Below are 480 nucleotides of genomic sequence, written 5' to 3' on the forward strand. Positions count from 1 at the left end.
CCTAGCAAGACCACTGCAGTTCCTCTTTCAGAGCTTCCTTGCAGCTGGCAAACTTCCAAGAAAACTGAAGGAAGGTAAAATATGCCCCATTCATAAAGGAGGTAGCAGAGCGGAAGCCAAGAACTATAGACCTATCTCTCTGACCTCACACATCAGCAAGGTCATGGAACGAATAGTCAGAAGGAAGCTGATCACCTTCCTTGAAGAAAATGACTTGCTGCCCGACACCCAACATGGTTTCCGACCAGGGAGAGGTTGTTTGGCTCAGCTCCTGCAGCACTGTGGCTGGGTGCTGGGACGGCTGCTCAACCACTCAAATGTGGAAGTGATATATCTCGACTTTGCAAAGGCCTTTGATAAAGTCGATCATGGAATGATATGCCACAAACTGCGTGATCTCAATATAGTTGGAAAACTGGGAGAATGGCTTCATGACTTTCTGAAAGATAGAAGTCAGGTGGTAGTGGCCAATGGGGCCAC

This window comes from Octopus sinensis, linkage group LG3 (genome assembly GCF_006345805.1).
Source record: "Octopus sinensis linkage group LG3, ASM634580v1, whole genome shotgun sequence".
NCBI lineage: Eukaryota > Metazoa > Mollusca > Cephalopoda > Octopoda > Octopodidae > Octopus > Octopus sinensis.